Genomic DNA, 23,294 nt, shown 5'->3' on the forward strand with positions numbered 1-23,294 from the left:
ACTTTTTAAAAATTGATTTAATAAAATTATAAATAAAAATTTAAACCAATAGATTAATAAAGTTAAATGTAAATATTAATAATATATAAAAAATTATTCAAAATATCGTTAATAATTCAAATTTAATGGATATTTATTTATATAATAATTTTGTCTAAATTTTTATTAAATATACTTATTTAAAAATATATTAAAATTTATTTTTTAAAAAAATTTTACATACTTAATCTATATAATAAGAACTTTTAATCTATCAATTTTAATTTTTGATTTTAATTTTTATATAATAATTTTTAATAAAACATTTTATGAATTTTAAGAATTTCACTTAAATAACTTCACTGAAGTCATATATAACTTATTCATTTAATTAATTTTCAACTCAGTGTCTTTTTTTTTTAAAGAAATATATGCCTGTACTAAATATTTCATTTGTAGGCTACATTAAATATACACTACAGGGGAATAAATCTTTAGTAGCATTTTTTTTCATGTTTAACGGTGTTTATAAATGTCACTATATGATTTGCAATGTTTGCCAAAAGTGCCGATAAAAGTGCCACCTATACCTACGTCGAAGAAAATAGTGACATTTTAGAAAAAAAGCCACAAACTTAATGGCATTTTCAGATAAAAATGCCCATAAATTTAGTGGCATTTTTATCTAAAAATGTCGCTAAGTTTGTGGCATTTTTATTTGAAAATGCCACTAAATTTAGTGACGTTTTTCCTAAAACACTACTAGAGGGAAATTTAGTGGTGTTTGTGTCTAGAAACACAGCTAATAATTTAGCGGCATTTCCAGACACAAACGCTACTACATTAGTGGCATTTTTTGACACAAACACTGTTAACTTAGGAAATTTACTTTTTTTTAATATTTACTACTATAATTAAATAAAAAATAGATAAATATTTTGAAATTCATAAACTGAATGTTATAAATATTTAGATATCTAAATACATAGTTTGTTACAGTATACATGTAACACAAAGGTTAATATATTAATAGTTGTAGTTGTTTCAGTACATTAACTATAAATTTAAAATGTATGAAATTAATGAGCACCTAAATTTGGAGCATTGCCATTTGATGAAGTGTTTTTTCCACCACAATCACTAACTTGCCCAAGTACCTTCAAAGTAAAACAAATATTTACACTTAATAACAATCTATTTCTAATATTAAAAAAATATAAATATTTACTAAATATAATACCTAAGATGGTGGACCACATAGATTGTTTCCTAGAAATTGTTGTTGCACAAAATTCAAAAAAGTATTGAATTGATCATGTAACAACTAATGCTTTTCATCCATTTTAGCACACTCCTTAGCTCTTTCTGCTTCCATTTGCTGAACACATTATTACATAGTTTGCAACCCTTATTTCAATATTGAGATTTCTCGAGAAAAATGACTTACTAAGAATGTAAATTGCTATGAGCTATTTCCATAGTAGCTGGATGGTGTTGGACCCAATCCAAGGCCTTGGATCCATCCATGTCTTTCTTTTCCAACAACTTCTGTGAAAATTTGATCTTTCAATTCATGCATGTTGACATAACAATCGAATGCTACTTCAATTTTAATGGTCATTTTCTCTTTCGCTTTCTTTTATAAATTAATCAAATAAAGCTATTAAGTTTAATAATTAATTCATAATATATTTGAAATATTAAATATTTACTTTCTATATAAAATGAATCCAAAAAATTACCACAATTTCTTATGTTTTGATATTTAGGTAAGATCCATTTTTTTTTTTCGTGTGGGTTAATTGAAAAAGTTTCACACATCCAATTTTTTCACCCAACTCAATTTTCTACATTAAAAAATACTATTATTGTTAAACACATATCAACCATAACTTATTTATCTATATCAAGTGTGGCAATAATGACTGGACACATGTAATATCATATAATAGGAGCTATCTAAACTGTTAGAATAGAACAATAATTGTAAATTTGCGTTTTTACTTGTTAACGTTATAAAAAGTCCTAAATAGACATATATCTTAACTTATTCATACATATCAAATTGTGAAAATCAAGTTCAATCATTCGGACAAGTTTAATATCATGTATATAAACTACCTAAACTGTTAAAACATGAATATAACTGTAGAATTGCATTTTTACCTTTAATGGTACAATAAAGTCTAAAAAAGACATAAACGCTACTTTTTCCACATATATCAATCATGAAAAATAAGTTCAATCATTTAGATAAGTTTAATATCATGTCTTGAAGCTAACTAAATTGTAAAAACATACAAATAACTATAAAATTACATTTTTGCCCTTTAACGATGTAACAAGTTCTAAAAAGGCATACACGATAACATTTTCATACATATCTATCGTGAAAACCAAGTTCAATCATTCGAAGAAGTTTAATATCATATATTGAAGCTATCTAAACTGTTAAAACAGAATAATAAACACATATTTGCATTTTGGCCTTTTAGCGGCACAAAAAGTGCTAAATAGACATAAACAATAATTTTTTCACACCTATCAATCTTGGGTACCAAGTTCAATCATTCGAAAAAGTTTAATATCATGTATTTAAGCTATCTAAACTATTAAAACATAAATATACCTATAAAATTATATTCGCACCTTTTAACAACGTAACAAAGTCTTAAAAAGATATATACAATAACATTTTCACATATATCAGTCATGGAAACCAAGTTCAATTATTCAAACAAGTTTAATATCATGTATTAAAGCTATCTAAACTATTAAAACAAAATAATAAACACAATTTTGCATTTTGGTCTTTTAACGGCATAAAAAAGTGTTAAATAGACATAAACAATAACTTTTTCACACGTATCAATTGTGGAAACGAAGTTCAATCATTTGAAAAAGTTTAATATCATATATTTAAGCTATCTAAACTGTTAAAACATAAATATCATTACAAGATTATATTTTTTCCTTTTAACGACATAACAAAGTCCTAAAAAGACATACATGCTAACATTTTCACATATATCAACTATGAAAACCAAGTTCAATTATTCAAACAAGTTTTATATCATGTATTGAAGCTTGTGACAACAAAATAATAAACATAAATTTACATTTTGGCCTTTTAACGGCACAAAAAAATGCTAAACAAACATAAATGGTAACTTTTTCACAATTCTCAATCATGAAAACCAAGTTCAATCATTTGAAGAAGTTTAATATTATGTATTTAAGGCATCTAAACTGTTAAAACATAAATACAACTGCAAATTTATATTTTTACCTTTTAACGGCATAACAAAGTCCTAAAAAGACATACAAAGTAACATTTTCACACATATCAGCCGTGAAAACCAAGTTTAATTATTTGAATAAGTTTAATATCATGTATTGAAGTTATCCAAATTATTAAAATAGAATAATAAATATAAATTTGCATTTTGGCCTTTTAATAGCACAAAAAAGTGCTAAACAGACATAAATGGTAACTTTTTTACACATATCAATTGTGAAAACCAAGTTCAATCATTCTAAAAAGTTTAATATCATATATTTAAGTTATCTAAATTGTAAATAAACATAGCTACAAAATGACATTTTGGCCTTTTAACGGTATAACAAAGTCCTAAAAAAGATATAAACGATAACTTTTTCGCACATATCAATCATGAAAACTAAGTTCAATTATTCAGACAAGTATAATATTATGTATTGAAACTATCTAAATTGGTAAAACAAAATAATAAATGCAAATTTGCATTTTGACCCTTTAACATCACAAAAAATCTTAAATTAACATAAACGATGACTTTATTCACACATATCAGCGGTGCAAACTAAATCCAATCATTCAAACAAGTTTAATATCATTTATTGAAGCTATCTAAATGGTTAAAATGGAATAATAAAATTAAAATTGCATTTTGGCCTTTTAATAGCACAACAAGTGTTATACAGGCATAAATAATAACTTTTTCACACATCAATCATGAAAACTAAGTTCAATCATTCAGGTAGGTTTAATATAATGTATTTAAGCTATTTAAACTATTAAAACAAAAAAAATTGCATATTTACATTTTTGTCATTTATTGACACAAAAAGTGCTAAAACGGATATAAATGATTACTTTCTTATTTGATGCATTACTTACTTTTCTTTTTGCTTTCTTGTAAAGCTTTTTGATCTATTCATGTGGCTATGTTTCTATTGCTTTCTGCTAGCAATCCCAATTTTTTTCTCTTTCTTGTCATAAAAAACAATCACGTATATTGCAAAATTACAAATATTACCAACTAAAAACATAAAACACCTTTTTATTAAAAATAATATTAAAAGTTATAAATTAGTTCCTCTCATTTCCTTGAGAACCAAAATCTAATGAACTGCTCATGTTGCCACCTAATCACACTATGAGGTAGATTATCTATAGTGGCCTTTGTAGGACTATTTCGATCAAATATTTTTTCTTCAAATTATGCTTATAGTCTTTTCATTTCTTTCCTAATGACTTAAGCGCGAATGAAGTAGGTAGTTCAAGTAAAAATCTTGACTGTAATAATACAAAAAGAAAAGTTACAATTTATAGACCAACTTTAAAAGAATTAATATTTCTAATATATAATTAATTATACTAATACCTTAACAAAGTTTAAAGCTTCGGCTTTAACTTCTACTGTAACTTTATGCCATGCAATTTCATGCAATTATGGGTGATCATTTCTAAAAATCCAGCTAGCAATTAACACTCTACACCAATTAGTTGCCTATCAGAGTTTGTAGACACTACAATACACTTGTTCGGATATACTATCCATAATTCCTTCAAAGTTATCTTGTCTCTAGTCCTCCGTTGACCATTATTATCAACTAAAAAAAATAAAAAGTCAATTAGTAAATTACCAAAACTTTAATGATTATAATCAAAATCTAAATATGGGGTTTACGCTACCTATATTCAAATTAGAAGCAGAATCAATTGATAGGATATTATCTAAACCTGGACTTCTCATATTGCCAAGTTCAATATCAATTGAAAGATTAAAAGCGACTAAGTTAGAACTAGCAGTAGACACATTTCCCTCTAAAGAATTTAATCAATGGCCAAGATCAACAGGTGTCGTAAACAGTTTTAAACTAATATCTTTAATATGTACTCTTTTCAATCTATTTTTGATATTGTAAAACAAAATCAATTAAAAATTGAAAAGTTCAAACATTGTATAAATAACCAACTATATATAAAGAACATATCTAAAGAACATATATATACTTTGAGAAGTTAAGAAATCATAACCAACAATATATAAAGAACATATTGATTTAATTAAATTAAAAGATAATGTATAATTTACAAGACAATAAATATACAAAAGTGAATGCCACATAAATTACATAAAAGCATTTATTACATTATGTTTTGAATATTCTAGTTACAAAATATTAATGAACCATCATGGCTCATAAATGTCTTCATCAACATCTTCACAAATCCACTGAGTACGTACTAAAGATATTTTCATCCAAGTTTTGGTTAGCAAAAAGAAAACATTCAGTTTTATGTTTGACATCATCTTTGATAACTAACCCATATCAAATAAGTCCTTAGATGTGTTGTGAATAACAACAAACCAACCAAAATTTTTGGGGTCTTTAGAATAAAAAATTTGTTTAACTTGAGAGGAAAAAAACATAAGGTTCATCGATAAGTTATTGTCTGATGTGAATTAATCGAGAAAAATTCACGATTGTAAATCTAAATTGATCTTTCTTAATACCATGGGTACTATTCACATTAGCCCAATCACATCAAAATAAGACAACCTTCATCTTGCCATAATAATCCAACTCATTGATGTCATTAATTATGTCATAGTAGTCAACATTTTCCTCAAAAGTGTTTGTGTCCCTAGCACTAGCATAGCTAGTAGTTAACGAAGTAACAACAACTATTGAATTTTGTATTCTTCTAAATCTCTCATGAGATTTGGTATGAAATCTAAATCCATTAATGGTGAACCCTTTGTATTGTTTCACAATCCTATTCGAACATTGTGAAAGACACTTCACCTCTTCACTAACAAGCCTTCCACTCCAAACCTATAGTGGTGGAATAAAATATATGTTATAAAGCATTTATTTATACCCTAAGCATTTTATGTACAATTCTCAAAATGGAAAATATGGTATTACTTACAGTTTTTCCTAACCATTCATGAAAATTTTCAATGAAAAATTTATCAAGCTCTCAAATATTTGATCATGGATAATGTGTACGAGCTCTCAAATTATTTTTGTACTCACTACATGTATTAAAATAAAATATTAATAGTAAGAAGCAAAGTTTATAAATTATGGTTAATGGAATGAATGATTTCTTCTAACGAATAACTTACATGCGAAACGATTCAATTAAGTCATAATGAAAAAGAACATATCGATGTACCTGTGCCCAAGCTTTATCATCTAACTCCACCACTTTGGCTTTGCCTATTGGTTGTCCAAAACTTTGAAAAAGATAAGTGTAGGCAAAGTCAATATGTTGCATACAAAGATTTCTTGATTGTTTATTAAATCTAATTTCAAAATCTACCAAATATCGAGAACAAAATGTCATACACTCTTCTATTAAATATTCTTCAGCAATAGAACCTTTCGAATAGCATTTGTTGCGACAATAAGACTTTAACTTCCCTAAAAACCTAAGGCATAAAATATTTGTCATATACCTTTTTAATTAGAATGGTATCATAAACACTAACAATTTATTAATAAATAATACTTTTTAATAGAATACATCAATCGATAATAAACTGGTCCATCAACTTTTGCTTTATATGAAAGGTGGAAAACCATATGTATCATAATTGAAGAAGTTTGAAGGGAAAATCTTTTCTAAATGGCATAAAGTAATCATCGCTCGATCTTAAAATTTGTCAAGCTCTTCCATATTCAGAATTTTTCCACAGAGAGCTTTAAATATGTTACTTAATTTAATTACAACTGAAGTGATTTGCTTTGATATTAATGAATGTTAAGCAAGAAGAAGTAATTCCTGCATCAAGATGTGGTAATCATGTGACTTTAATGAATAAAGTTTTCATTCATTCAAATTCACACATCTCTATAAATTTGACGTATAACCATCAAGTACTTTCATATTTTTTAATATTTTACAAAACACATCTTTCTCCCTTTTAGATATCCCAAAACAAGCAAGACACAATCGGGATTTACTGTTAGAAAGCAACTTCAGATGAAGGTCAGGTGAATCCCTATGTTAATTAGGTCAAGCTAACTCTTTAAGTCATCCTTTGATCTTTTATTCACATTAAGTATTGTCCCAATAAAATTTTTACAAACATTTTTCTCTATGTGCATCACATCAAGGTTATGATGTAATAAATTATATTTTCAACAAGGCAAGTAAAAAAAGATGCTTTTTTTTTCACAATTGAAACTCATTGGGATTATCTTCTTCATCTGTTTTCTCATCACTTTGAATATTAACATTACCAACTTAAGTATCATCATCATCAACTTGAAGAATAAAAGGTCAGATACCTTCAAAGATCTCTCTCACTCTTTTTCTTGATTGAGTTATTTTTTCATAAATGAAATTAATATCTTTTAACTTTGACAAGATATCAGATCCAATATTTGGTAATGGCACTCTCTTCAACTATTCAGTTCTATAAAAAAAGATATTTTTAAAATATAAATCGATGATTATCATCTAATGATCTATGATGTGCTATATAACTAAACTTCCTACTATTATGTAACTACTTCAAACATGTTTGCATAGCACAACAAGGATAAGCATAACGACCTTTGGTGTTCCAACCAAGTAAATTTGCATAAGCAGTTGATATTCTATAATAAGGTAGGACATATATTGACTTTCTTTTAAGGCATTATAAGTCTCAACTCCGTCTCATAACTGCTTTAACTTTTCAATCAAAGGTTGTAAGTAGATGTTTATATCATTTCTCAAACTTTTCTCCCCAAGAATTATCATAGACAAAATCAATGATTGTTGTTTCATGGCAATCCATGGTGGCAAATTGTAAAGAATCAATACAACTGGCCAAGTATTGTAAGAAGTACTCATTACTTTGAATGGATTGAATTCATCAGATGCTAGTCCAAGCATAACATTTTGAGGATCATAAGCAAAGTTTGAAAACTTAGAGTAAAATGATTTTCATGTCAAAGAATTAGCAAGATGCCTTAATGATTCATCATCTATCCACTTATTATGATGCCACCTCATAGAATCTACAGTTTTGAAAGAAATAAAGAGTCAATGAAATCTCGATATTAATGAAAAATACTTTAAAACTTTTATAGTCTTCTTTTTGACATGGAATTTATCGTCATCCTCATTCAAACTTTCTTCAAGATTTATGTCCAACCAACGAGAATTACCACACACATGAAAAGATTATTGATTTTTTCTATTACCCCAATATAACATGCAATCATTAGGACAACTATCAATTTTCTCATATCCAAGACCTAACTCTTTGATCATTTTTTTTTTGAATCATTACAAGATTCAGGGATTTTTGCCAAAGGAAACATTTCTTTTATAAACTCCAATAATAAAGTCCAAAAGTTTTTTGTCCATTTACATAAGCATCTCAAATGAAAGATGAACATAGAAAGACAACCTTGAATCTTTAGATCCCTTATAAAGTTCTTCATTCATATCTTTAAGCAACTTATAAAACTTTGATGCTTCTCCATTAGGTTGTTAGTCATCTACACCTATCCCATGTTTACCAAAATCATTTATTTCAACATTTGACTCATTAAGTCCATCATTTTGAGGAGATGAATAATGAAAATGTTGGTTATGAATGTTGAAAGCATCTACAACATGCCTTTTATGTCATCTTGTTTAATAGGATCATGTTGGTGTTAGGGAGTCGTTGAAGTTGAGAGAATTTTACTCGCTGACCTTGACGGTATAGACTTTCCATGAAAATACCAATTAACATATTTTGAGATAAAATCCAATACAATCTAAAATGCTCTAAAGCAACTTCACGGATTTGCCAATCAATATTAGCACACCTCAAACATGGGCATAATGTCATATTATCTTCACTTGCATTATCAAATGCAAAATTAAGAAAATTTGTCACTTCTTTTAAGTACTCTTGACTTAATCTTGACTTTTGCATCCAATTCTTATCCATTTAGTACTTGCTACATTATCAAACCAAAATTATATAATTAATTTTATGAAAACAAACTCTAACACACTTAATTAGACTAAATATTACACTTAAATTAGTAACAAACTTAGATCTCCTAACAAGTTACTTGAATTAAGCTAGGGTGATTATTTGTTGAAAATAGAAATACCTTCACAAATTCAAAACACTATTGGGCAATGGCACGATTGATAGAAATTGAGCAATTGATGATTCGCAAACCTTAATCTAAAACTGAAAACAAAGAAAAAAAAAAGAAACATATTAGTATTTTTACAGATTAATAAACAAAACAAGAAAACATTGAAAACAAATAGTTAAACATGAGCAAAAAAAATTCGACAAAAAACCATTCGACAAATAACTATTTAAAACACCTTTATCTTTACCATCCTTAATAATAAGGTGAAACGAACCACCTTAACAATATCTTTAAGCCATAGTTGAATTTTTTTCGACTCTTTGGACTGATTGAAAGAGTTAATATTTAAATTTTTAAGGAAGTTACAACATTAATTTTTCAAATATTTGATTATATATATTTAGTAAGGTTGTGTTTAAAACATAAACCTTACAAAATGAGAGTGCTAAGATTTTTATTTTCCTTTTAGTACATAAAAATGCTAAGATTTAATTTTATTAGTATCTAATTAAAACATTGATGCTTGATATATATATATATAGTAGTTTACATATAGTAACAAAATTTTTGAGGTGACAAAGTTTCTAGAGGAATATATTGGGAAAGAAACTGTTTAGGCAGTAAGAGTTGGGCAGTCTAAGAAAGAAAGCTCAATAGCTCAAGCCAAAGTTCAATTTAAAGCCATTGAAGATGTTGAACGAATCTTGCACAAGGTAGCTAACCAAGCTCGTTGGTATAATGATTCTTATTTGAAAGCCTGGACATTAACTGTGGCATTATCCCACAACCAAAGCCATAGTTCTTGCATAGTATAAATGATTTGATGTTGCATTTTGGTTGTTAAGTTTCGAAAGAAAAGTTTTATGTCTTTTGGAAATGGCTTATGTCTCTTTCAAGTTTGGTTAGAAATTGGACAACTTATACTTTTTTTCTATCTTATAATTTTATGAACTACAAGCTTGAACTATTCAATGACAATTTTTGGTAGATTGTGTTATATTATCCACCTAATCAAACAAAGAATAAAACCTATATAAAAAATAAAGCATGAAAGAACCCTAGATCTGTCGCATTAAAGGAAGGAACAAAGACCTGTTTCCTTTGGTGTTATGGGGAATGACCTATTTCTTCTTTTTTCTTAAATAAAAAAATAGTAGTAATGCAAAATGAAAATGACAAAAAAAAGGATGAGAAAGGAGAAGAGATAACCTTAGAATGATTTTTTTACATAAACAAACCAAGCTTTGCCTCAAGCTTTGGTAGTTCTTCAAGCTTTGCAAGCTCTACTTAGAGAAAATTTACGTAGAGAGGAAATCCATGAAAAACAAGAAGACCAAAGCCGTAAATGGAGAGAAAATCCACAAAAAAAAGAAAAAGAAATTAGGCTGAAAATGAAAGGAGTCGACTGCAAAAAATGTAGAACATGGTAGGAGAAATCAAGGAAATTGGCAAAAAAAAAAGGGTTTAGGAAATTCGGGGAATTTTTAGTGGCATTTCTTTTTTAAAAACGCCACTAAATACCCTATTTAGTGGCGTTTTCTTTTAAAAATGCCATTAAAATACACTAAAGATGCCATTTTAATTTTTATGAAGGGATAATTGAAGGTATTTTCTGTCAAAAATACCTTCAATTATCTTTTTTCATTTTTTTGGATTATTCAAGGTATTTTTGGGAAAAAGCACCTTGAGTAACCCCTTAGAAAAAGTTGAATAGGGTTAATCAATGTGTTTTTAACCAAAAACACCTTAAGTAATCCTTTTTAATTTTTATGAGGAGATTATTTAAGATGTTTTTGCTTAAAAAATGCCTGGAATAATTAATGCCTTGAATAATTCTTAAACCCTGAATAATCATCTCATAAAAATTTAAGGGGATTATTCAAGGTATTTTTTTGCTAGAAACGCATTTAATAACCCTATTAAATATTTTGTAAGGAATTATTTAAGGGGTTGCAAAAATACCTTGATTGCAACGCCTTGAATAATTCCTAAATCCTAAACCCTAAACTCATAAGAATTTAAGTGGATTATTCAATGTGTTTTTAGCTAGAAACACCTTCAATAACCCCATTAAATTTTTTATAAGTGATTATTCAAGGCGTTATTTACCAAAAATGCCTTGAATAATCCCTTTATAAAAATTAAAGTAGATTATTAAAGGTATTTTTTGCCAGAAACGTCTTGAATAATCCTATTAAATTTTTTTATAAAAGATTATTCAAGTTATTTTTGGCCAGAATGCTTTGAATAATCCAAAAAAAATGGCAAGGAATTATTCAAGGTATTTTTGGCTAAAATGCCTTGAATAATCCATTACAAAAAATTTAATAGAAGCTATTCAAGGTGTTTCTGCCACCTTCAATAATCGCCTCATAAAAATTTTTATAGATTATTCAAGGTATTTTTGACCAAAAACGCCTTGAAAAACCCCATTTAATTTTTTGTAAGGGATTATTGAAGGTGTTTTCCATGCCAAATGCTATATATAAACTAAATGTTTTACCAGCAAAAACTTACAATTGACTCACATTCATTTTCAGACATGATTTTCAAAATGGTAACTGCTATTTCACAATTTTTTAATAAGGTTAAATTTGAAAATAATGCTACTTTTTCCCCCGGAATCTTAAAATACAGCAATGAGATGTGGGTTTTGGATTCTAAGACTTTGGGTACTGTTGAGAATCTGTCAATTTTTTCAAAAATCAAAATTATCTTGAACTAAACACTAGAATCAAATATCCAAAATAAGATTATGGAGGAAAATGTATGGATTCCCCCAAATCAAATGCCTTTTTTATGTTATTGAAAACAATTTACTGGTGTTTACTACAAAAATGCTGCTAAATCTATAAACATCCTAAAAATTAGTGACGTTTGCTAAAAAAATGTCACTAAAAACTATAGCATACTGCGTTTTTCCTTTTTAAAAAATTATATTTTTGTATTTAATAAAATATTACTATTACATGACAGTGTTTTATTGCAAAACACCATAAAATGAAAGTTTTTTAATGACGTTTTTTTAATGTAAATGTTGCTATATAGATGATTAGTGGTATTTTTTACAAAAACACCACTAGATTTTTAAATCAAACGATTTAGTGGCCGTTTACTTATAAACGCCACAAAAAAGAAAAAGCAACAAAAAGTCCTTTTATATATGTCCCTATTCTTTGGAATAAGAAAAGGAACTAAAATTTAAGTCTATGATGGTGATCTAAACGCCAAGTTATCAACCTAATAAAATAAAACTATCATAAATGAATGCCACTCGCAATTTTCTATTTTTTCCATGTCAAATGTACTTTTCTTGCCTTTAGTTTGTAGTGAAGGAGACACGTTTTCTTTTAATTAATTTCTCTGTTAGTTTGTTTTTCAAATTTTGCTTGTAATGATCCTGTGTTGTATCTTTAGTATGGTCCGTTGACAAATACCCTACCTTTTGTTTTATTTTCAATGCGAAAAAGTCAATGAAAGAGAATTGGAATGAAAAAAAATCATTATATTATCATGCATTATTGCAATAAAATTTGTTTTTTTAATGGGATTGTTGGACAACACAGTTGAACTATTCAATCAGGGATTTTGGGCGGTTGAACCTACTTCTCATTTTGTTTTTTTTTTTATTTTTTTCTTTTTTGTTTTCAATCAATTAAGTTTTTGTCACAAAATGAAAAAAAAAAAAAAAAAAAACCTTTTATTGACTTTGTTTATATTTTTGACGAATGACATTGAGTTTTAAGCATCCACGAAATATTAAGTATAAGGTCAAATTAACAAGCACAAATTGTCGAAAGGAGCTCGCGTGCGTTACCTATGTCATGAATTTTTTTTTATTAATTGGAATAGGATTTAATAAAAAAATATATTTTAAAATTTTTTATTTACCTTTAAATTCTTTTTTGACCTAATAATATTATGCTTATAAATTTTTTTTAAAACTATAATCTCCTAACAATAACTTTAATAATATTTAAATTGATCCAAAAAATAATCTATCGTAAAAATAGAAATCTAAATACGCAAAACCGCACATAACATGTCCAGCAATATTGGGGCCGACCTACATTCAGGACCGTAGCCTTTCACTTTAAAATTTTCAAACGACATGATGTTTACAATAATTTTCAGTCCTATACAATTTCTATGACAGATCATGTCTTTGTCCGACGATGATTCAATGGTTTTGAACAACCTAGTTGAATCTTTTTTTTTTTTTCTTCTCGTCTTTTACTTCTTTTCGATAGAATAAAGCAAATTGATTAAAAGGAGAAAAATCAAGAAGAAGAGGAAAACAAAATGAGGTTTTCAGTTTTAGTAAAAAAACCCAGCTGCATTAGCTGTCAATTACCATTATTCCACCACGCAGTTTCTTTAGCTTAGTCCATTTTTTTTGGTAGTCAAAGGCTCAAAGCTCACATCTCCAACATTGTACTTCGTGATTGGAGTATGATTCGTGGCTTTTTGAATTTTGAGTAAGATTCGAATAAGCATTTTTAAATAAAAAATAGACTAAAAAAATTCAACTATGTGAAATGATACTCCATTAATCCAAATTGGATATAGAAAAATCAATTGACTTCAATAATATATATGATCGTACATCGATTGTTCATTTCAAGCAATATGTTAATAGAGACAGAAAGTATTTTTTTTTTTTAAATTCACACAAAAAGTATTTGCTGCAAAGTACTAATCCAGTTATTTTCGTTATAAAAGATACTTTCCGACCCTATTAAATCTTTAGATTGAAGAGAAGTTCAAGAGAACAAGCAAGAATGCTGTTAGATAAAATGGAGTTTACCATTGGCGGCCAGATTTGACTTTTTGAAGGAATTAATTTTTTACACGAAATTAGAACGGCTACTTGCGTAAGCTCGCGTGCTTACATCAATTTCACGCTATTGTAGGTCGAATGCAAAATTACTTCAGTGTTGTTGGCTAGACTTGCCTAAAGAGTCTAACCGGGCCGGCACAATTCATATAGATGTTAGTCATGTTAATGGATTGGGTTGGCCCAACATCATTTTTTAGTGAGACGATGCCATTCAAATTAAGAATATGATTTAATACGACATGTTCTTTATAATCTTATGGATCATATCAGATTAAATATAACACTCGTTTTCGTGTTGAACCAAATGAAGTACAGTTCATTAATAATTTTTTTATTTAATTTTTAATTATTACCTTAGTTTAAAGTATACTTTAGTATATAAAAAATTGATTAAATTTTGAATGCTAGGGTCAAATTTTTTTGTCTTATAAACTTTAATCCTTTTTATATTATTCAAGTTTATAGATGTATTAAAACAATTAAACTTTTTACCAAAATATCTTAGCTATTTTTACGACTAGATCAAGTGTTAACTTTTTTACCTTAATAAATTATTTTTATGAAGTTTTACTAGTAGCATAGTTTTCATGAATTTTTTATAAAAAAGTGAGATATTATGCATTTTGTATTTAAAATGAAAAAATTATAAATTTATCTATCGGTAATTTAAATATTTCATAAGTAGATTTATTTAATATAATATTTTTAAAACTATTATCAACAAAATACCAAAAAAGAAGTATAATTCCATCACGTAAGAAAAAAATAATATTTAGACTTATGTATCGTATAGTACTAACTCACATGTTACGTGCTAATACTAACCCTTAATATATAACATCATGTTGAACAAACCTAAAATTATTTACTCAACATGATATACATATATGAATTGAGCTTGATTCGATTCAATTATTTAACAACATATTGTATCAAGCAAGATTCATATCGTATTAAACCGTATTATACCATGGATCACTCAACTCATTTGATACCTGTATCATTGGCCTTCCACAAGATTTGTGCTGCCGTTTGTTGTTGTTTTATACATAATGGAGTGGGTTGGTCAATATGAGTTGACAGGTCTTTCTCTTTGCTTTATTTTTCATATTATCCTTTCTTTTGTTGATAATTTTTTTTATACTATTCAATTTATTGTCAACTGAGCATTTAACACAATGATTAGTCTATATATTTAACTCAATCATTTCAGAAAATTATTCTTTGAGGAGGGTTCTAATCCTATTTTTAATGAAACTAACCAGTTTCATTAAAAGCAATGAACCATGTTTGAAAATGTGATTTGTTATTGAATAAGTGTTTCGTTCAGTGATTAGTACATTAATAAAGGTGTTGGACATGTGATTGCTTCACGGATATTAGCCTCATGATTTTTATAATTAGAGTTAGAAAAGTTGACTTGAACGCAAAATGAATGTCTAATTTGAATTTGTTTTAACTCGATTTGATTAGGAAATTCAATGATCAAAACCCATTCAATTCATCTATTTTATCTTTCTAAGTTTTATATAACCTAATGATATTTAATTTTTTAAAAAATATTTTATAATATCAAATATCAAAATAAATTGGAAGTATATCATATGTCCATATGCATATGCCTCAAGTTTACTAAAATGTAATCTTAAATAATTTAGCTATTCAAATTTGATTTTAATAATTTGTCTAAATTTAATCTAATTTGACTTTAAAAGTTAGCAAGTTGAATTCAAATTCATCAAATTCAAATAGTTCAAATTTAAAATAATTTAAATTCAATTTAATGTGTTTTTTTATTTGAATTTGAATTTATTAAAAAATTGTAAAAAATAAATTTTTATAAATTCATTAAATCTCTCGTAAATAGACACACTTAAACTAACTCAAATATATCATATTATATATATTATATATAATTATATAAAAAGTATTTCATAATGTGTTATATGTTGACAGCTGTTTTGTTTTTTGTTTTCTTTTTTAGCTTTACGAGCTGTAAATATGTGGATTATTAGATTTAAATTTTTTTATTATTACTCTTTAGCATTAATATTAATATATTGAGTTTATAACTTTATGTTTCAATTTATTTTTATTGGTGAAAAATAGATAATTCTGTGAATGATAAAGGAAGCTCATAAGTTTTTAAAATTTATGGATAGAATCATCATAAAATAGAATCGTTGCTTTCTATTGCAAATTAGAATCTTAAGTTTGTTCAATTATATATCTATAAGTCTCTTTTGAAATTTTTTTTGTTTGATGTGAGTGTTCTTTGAAAATTAAATTGTATTTTATATTATCAAAACTACGTAGATAACAAAAAATGAAAATCATTGATGAGTTTTTATAATATTAAAAAAAGAAATATCTTTACACAACCATAATTTAGATATTTAATTATCACTTACGAGAAAAAACAATCTCAATGATAATTGCTTTGCTTTAGCTTATGAAATTATAAGATTTGCTTAAATTTATTATCAAATATTTTATTATTTAAATGTCAGATAAAAATATATATTGAACTTTCAGCGAAGCACGAGTACCCTGTTAGTATATATTAAACAAAACCCGCATTCTGTTGCCGCTAAATAAAAAAATAATCCAAACTTAAATTAACCATAATTTCTCGCAACTCCAAATGACATGCCTCGAAACAACTAGACGCGCAATTGCCACCTCTAATTCTTACTTGTTTCTCGAGACTTGGTTTGTTTCTTTTCGTTACTTGTCACGGAAACATCGAGGATAGCATTTAAAGGTTCCTTTCTCTTCTCCAACAGCCGATTATTTCTGATTGTTTTAACTTTTACGTGATTTGCTTCGTTCGTTTTCGTTTTTAGGGTCAGCCACATCATCACCTCCACGGGATCATGGAAGTTGGCAATCACATGCCTTGTTTTACAATTACCTTATAACTTTAATCCTCAACAGTAGCGGAGCTATATTGTTCTAATTAAGAATGGTAATTTCACTCGTACCGATGGGTTATCTCTTCGACTTAAATGAGTGTGGCTATGAGAAAAATTTTGTATTTGATTATGTTAATTAAGTAATCAGATCATTTTAATATATTTGAGTTTGGGTACGAAGGTAATATCTGTCTCTCGGTTCTCCCCATACTTTATATATTATTATGTATGTTTTTTATTTTACTTTTATTCTGATAATTAAGATAAATCTAGTATGAAAATATATAAATTACAAAAATATTTTACAAATAACTTTTTTATATTTTTGAAAAATATTTTAATTAAACTACATTATTGTTTAAAGATCACTTTTATTATTTTTATTTTTCTTTTAATTTACTGTTCTCATTATTATTTAAAGACTACTTTTTTGCTTTTAAGGACTTTTTTTTTTATTTTTGTTACTTAAAAAATGATATTAAATTTTTTTAACAATTTTATTTGATTGTAATTTTGTATGATTTTTTTGAATTATTTTATTATTTTTTAAAATCATAATTGAATATTCGGATCATATTTGAACTATTCATTACTCGTCGGGTAAGGAGATAAATATGCAAAAATATTACCCAATTGGTACAAAGATGAGTATGAGTATTATAATTGGGTACAGGGATGGGAATTGCCATACCTACCTCGATAACGACTCATTGCCATCCTTATGTTTAATGGGGGCTAAGTCCCACATATATAACAAAAAATTTTTTTCTAAAATCATGTGTTTTAAATAAAGTCCAAATATTTTTCAATCATTCAGTTTATTTTGTTGTTGAGATTAGAATTGATTTTACCATTTGTTATTGTCATAGTAGAAAGAAAATTTTCCGTAACAATTATTTTAAAGGTTTGTTTGTATAATTGAATGTTACACGTTGAAAAAGGTGTGTTCAAGTATTTAGCTTTTTGGCTCGATGGTTAAAAAGGCTTACGAAGACATATAAGATGGGAGTTGAACCCCACCATCCCTATCCTGTATTATCTATCCAATTGATAAAAACATATGTTCAAAAGTATTGATATTGAATCTATTGCACAATATATTTAAAACATGAAACAAAGTCAAACAATTGTAAAAATTTTAAAAATTATGATCCGATATGAAAGTTTTAGTGTTTTTTTTTTTTAATATTATTATGTTGTTATTGTTATTTTTATAATTTAATATATTTAAACTAAATCCCACTAAGTGAAATTTCTGACTGTAACACTGCCATCAACCTTTATTTATTTACTTAACTTTGAAAGAACATTACATGCTTAAATCCACTCGAACATGTAACATCAAAGAATCTATTCATCATACATGTCATCTTAGCTATTGATTAATATGCTTTGACAATCCTCTTAATTTTAGATTACAATACATAAAATTAAGTTATGAAACCATATAAAAAATAAATAAAATTGACAAATTTTTTGAGAATGCTGGTTTAAATTTAATTAATAATAGAATGGAACTCATGCGACACCGCGGGGATCTAACGTCAAATGTATGATGATAGTAAAATTTGGGCTTTAACATGTACATTCAACATAAGTTCAATTCAACACCATCACTCATAGGCCTCACATTTATCTTAGAATTTGATTTAAAACACAAAATCGAGCTTCAATACATGTTATTAGGATTTAAGACCCAAAAATTCATGTTTACTAAAATATATGCAATTTGATCATAGATAGTGGAAACATGAAAGGGAAGAGGTTTTAAAGAAAGCAGAATATATTATCCAAGTTATCATCTTCTAGTTTAGATCTATTTCCATCTAGATTCATCTCAAGATCAACTCTATCCTGATCCTACAATAGAAATCAAAATATTATAAGAGTGCAAAACACAGAAATAAATGAAATAAGTTTGAAATTGAATTTGTTTAATTATTTATGCTTTAGCATGTGAAACTACAACCAAATATGATACAATGTTGCATTGTCAAAAAGAAAATATCTTTCTATATATATATATATTATTACCTGAGTCGCTTTAAATAAATTGATTGTTTCTTTCGAATTTTCATTGAAAGGTTTCGGGGTCAATGGCAAGTGAACACTACCAAAAAGGTGAAATATATGAAAAGAAAAAAAAAAAAATACAAAAGTACATCATTCGAGGGAATAACAACAGATATAAAATGAGACAGGAGATTCATGTTTTAAATCTGAGATAAGTAAAATTTTTACTGCAAGTTTTAATGGACGATAAAACATAACTGCACAAATAATAAGAATATTTTAAAAATGCCAAACACAAATCAAAGTAAGACAAATATAAGTTTACAAAATAATAATTTGCTGCAAAATTGCAAATTCAATTGAAAGAATAGGCACCAATTTATGTAAAAATAACTAAAACTATTAATATCTAAACTTCAATCACTCATGAAGATTAAAAAGGTAACACATATCAAATAAGAATGAAAATTTTTACGTAATTTAATTAAAAAATATGAAACAACATAAAAATAAAGATATAAATTAATTTATATGATGAAATTTCTTATCTAATTTGAATAATCACCTTGGATGACATTGAAAAACCTAAATAATATATCAAAGGTTAAAAACAGTAGATTTGTCTGAATGCATCAAATGAAATATATATATATATATATATATATATAAATTGCTATCATTATTCATTTTGAAAGTATCTTTACTAATCACTACTGAGATTAAATCATCAATTGGATATAAATTGTAAAGCAAATGTTATCATGTCCAAACAATAAATTGTAAGAGTTTATTTTTTTTAATTTGATAATCTACAGTGTAAAAATTACGTATAGTGATTCCTTCTTTGACTATGTTTGAATATTGATAGAACAAGGTATTCTATGTAAGAGCAAAGTTAGTAGAATCTTAATATAAAACTGTGTTATAAATAATTCTTCTGTTTACGTTTTCAAGGTGACCAAAAGTGTCCAAAAAGCATGTTGTTCACATTTTGACAACTTGTTTTTTTTTCTTAATGAACTAAGTGGGACAGATTTTGATGACACATTGTTAAGATCATGTAATAATAGCAGAATTTAAAATAGTACGGTAAGTTATAAATGATTTAATAATTTGTTGCAAGATGACAAAAAAAAAAAAAAAAGCAAGAATAGCGAAATGTGATTAACGGTAAATAACCATGGAAATTTCACTAAATATGATGCATAAGCAAGAACAAAAATCAAATGATAGATCATTTATCAAAAGAAATAATAAGATAAACTTTACAAATTTTCAAGTAGTGAGTGTTTCAACCTTTTTATTTGGAATTGCAGCTTTTAAAAAAAAATAAGTATCAACCAATAAAAGACGTATATAAAACAAAAAAGCAAGCATGTAGCATAAAAAATTAGTAATAACCATGAAAATAAACCCAACATTAAAAACAAATTTCCAGTGCATCCTCAATCTTATTATCAATATAATAACCACCACAATACTTAAATTTTCAAAATTTACCTGAATGATAGACTCTTACAACACTAAACTTCCCAATACGCTTTGTCACAAATAAAGTAAAATTCGCTCTACACCCAATTGAAGTTGTTATAATTAAACAAAAAAAAAATCATCCATTGGCTTTTCAAAGAAGTTTGAAATTTACCTCTTCATTGTATGAATCTACAACAATATTCAATTCAATATCATTAAGAGATCTTATCCTTCTCAACTCTTCAAATATTGCCAAAAAGATTAATAACAATCCAAATACAATTGTCTTTTAGTTGAAGTCAGCTTATTTATTTTGACTAACAATAAATCTCTTACATACACGAAAAAAGAGCATCAAATAAAACTGTTAAACAATGAGTTGGATAATGAATTTTAAAACAATGAAAAACAAAGTTTTCAATCTCTTTTTTAATTAAAATGAAGTCAACAAAAAAATACCCTTTTAGCTGAGATATTTTGGTGTTTAATTTCTTGGTGTTCAAGTTGATGTATATTTTATTTAGGAATTGACATCATTAACACAGATACATCCAATTAAACATGAAGATAATCAAAATTTACAAATGTTGCGAGATTAAACATTTCCTGATGAACATTTGACAGCTTTGTGATTTCCTTTCTTCTTTGTCTAGCTGCATGCCACTTAATTTCTTCAATACGTTGCCCGGCTAAAAACTACCCCACATTACAAAATCACATCATACATACAACAAAACATCGAATAAAATAGTAATATCAAAGTGACTGAGTTAAAAGATTTTCCTCTAAGAAAGGAAAAAAAATGAAAAAAAAAATCATATCAATTTAATAGTATAACCATGTAAAGCAGGCAAAAATGAAACACGGCTATCCAACAAAATTGGTTAAATATTATTATTATTATTATGGAATTGTATATACTTAATTATGTATTTGTAACATCCCCAATTCCATATTGAAAGAATGTGTGGATAAGAAATGATGTATATAAGTTGAGATTTAAACCCAAATCTATGAGGTACCTTTTGTAAGATAAAATCGTGAGACTTTTGAGTCAAAGCGAATAATACCTAGCAGTTTGAGTGCAGATTTTTACAAATAGTATCAGAGTAGTCTCCAATCGACGAAAACTAAGTGCTATATCGTGGGAGTCACTAAGTGCTATATGGTGGGGAGTCACCTCTAGAATACCAATATTTGGTGTGATCTTGGTCCTATGGTTAAACTCGGATTGACAGGGACGTCAAGCTTTAAAGGTGGGGAGATTGTAATACCCACAATCCCACATTAGAATAATGTGTAGATAAGGAATGCTATATAAGTTGAGATTTAAACCCAAATCTATGAAGCACCTTTTGCAAGATAAAATTGTGAGATTTTCGGGTCAAAGTGGATAATACCTTATAAGTTGGGGTGGGCCTCAACAGTATTTGTCTAAGAACCCAATTGTTAGACATAAAAGTAAAGAGTCGCCACCAATATATTTTGTTGAGGTGCGACTAGCCATTCGAAAATTTATCTTCCAATAAACCCTAACATTAATTAAGATTTATTTAAAAATCTTTTGGTTTATGAATTAGAGCAGGATTTGAGAGTACGGTTACGTATGAAGAATATTATAGCACCCCTATAACACCAATCTGAAGATGGTACCTATCGATTTTGTGTTATCAATTTATCTTGAAAAAGTTTTTAAAGTTAATATTATAAATTATTCTTAAATTACTCTAATATTTTTACAAAAATTTAAGAGTATTTTCTCATCTTAGTAGTATTTGAGATATCTATTGATACTCTTGAAAGGCCTCAATTGTTGGATTCAAAAATATTTTTATTTTTTATTATGTTCTTATTAAAATCTTTTATATTGGACAATTTTCTAAATATTCTAATATTTTAGTAGTATTTAGAAAATAATATAGTCTCTATGAATTTATGAAGAAATTGCTATTGTAAGTTTATAGTAATTCCATTATTGGAAGATCCAAAAATTTTATTTTAAATTTTTAGAAAAAACTGATATTTTAAAATTTCCTTAACATTGTTTTTAAAATTTATTATAAGGAAAGTTTATATTAACTTTTTTCTTAATTGATTTTGTCTATTTTATTCTATTTTTATTCTTAAAGAATTTTAGGAAAAACAGATATTTTAATTTTTTCTTAAATATTTTCAAATTTTCATTTTAAGGAAAATTTGATATTTCAACTTTTTTCTAAATATTTTCAAATTTTCATTCTAAGGAAAAATTGATATTTCAACTCTTTCTTTAACCCATTTAATTTTTTTTTCATTTTTACTTTCAAAAATTATTTTAGAAAAAATTGATATTTTAACTTTTTCCTTAGCATTTTTCCAAATTTATTTTATTTTTCCTAATAAAGTTCACATAAAAATAAATAAAATATGTAAAAGAATAGAAATAAAAATATAAAAAATTTGAGTTAAAAAATATGAAAAATAAAAAAAATTATGAAAAAAAAACTAAAAATGCCTATGGTCAATGTGATCAATGGTCTAAAGGTAGTCAAGTCAGTTTGGTGCGTTTTAGTCAGTTTGGAGCAGTCTTGAGTGATTCAGCAAGTTTAACATGGTTTAGTGAGGTTCAGAATGACTCAAAGCGATTTGAATCGATTTAGGCTAATTTAAGTCAGTTTAAATTGGTTTGGCTTAAAGAAAATGGGATTTCGAGTTCGGTGTGC

This window comes from Durio zibethinus, chromosome 16 (genome assembly GCF_047325235.1).
Source record: "Durio zibethinus cultivar Kanyao isolate XHJ-2024 chromosome 16, ASM4732523v1, whole genome shotgun sequence".
In the NCBI taxonomy this organism is placed as follows: Eukaryota; Viridiplantae; Streptophyta; class Magnoliopsida; order Malvales; family Malvaceae; genus Durio; species Durio zibethinus.